This window comes from Muscardinus avellanarius (genome assembly GCF_963383645.1).
Source record: "Muscardinus avellanarius genome assembly, chromosome: 7".
Lineage (NCBI taxonomy): Eukaryota > Metazoa > Chordata > Mammalia > Rodentia > Gliridae > Muscardinus > Muscardinus avellanarius.
Window position 1 is genome coordinate 86,885,258 of NC_137793.1, and position 863 is coordinate 86,886,120.

Here is an 863-nt window from a genome sequence, read left to right on the forward strand (position 1 = left end):
GTTGCTCCTTGGCTTCAATACTAGAGCGATTTGCTGCTTTCTGGACACTTGCTTTCATTAGTGGAGCTAATTCTCTGTTCCTGGTGCGCATCACCTGGTATCAGAGGGCTGGTTTAAGGGATTCCTGATCAGAGTTGAAAAGACCCCACCCCTGATTCCATCAAAATTAGATCACTTCACTGGGCGTGGTGGCGCACGCTTGTAATCCCCGCGCGTGGGAGGCAGAGACAGGAGGATCGCGCAGGTTCGAAGCCAGTCGGACACACTGGCTTAGGAGACCCTGTTCCCAAATAAAAATGTAAAAATAGGTCTGGGAGTGTAGCCCGGAGGTAGAAGGGTTTCCAGGAACCCCAGTACCACCATAAAAAAAAAAAAAATAGATCAGTTGGGGCCCAAAACAGAAGGAAAACGGGGAACCTAACAGGTTTAGGAATTCAGCTAGATTTCTGACCCTTTCTGAAAGTATGTGATTCTCTTTCCTACCCTAAAAATTAATTCACCATAGAGACGCACAGTGCACATTCACTCTGTGTTAGTATATGCTGGCAGCTCTGCAAAAAGGCTCTCTTTATCAGTTTCTGTGTTTTCATCTGTATGTGTTAGAGGGTGGTCTATTGTGAACCCGGATACTTGCGGTGTGTGTGTAGGTAAGTATCTGTGAAGGCCACTTTGGATAAGCTTGTGTGTTTGAACGCATGTAGAATTATATGTGTGTAGCTGTGTGTCCTTGTGCCTGCGCCTTTGTCTATGGAGATGTGAGTGTGTGTGTATGTGCACACGTGTGTGTGTGTGTGTGTGTGTGTGTGCACGTGCATGTACCAGTGAGTCTCATGACTTTCACAAGCCTGCTCAAAATCCCTGGA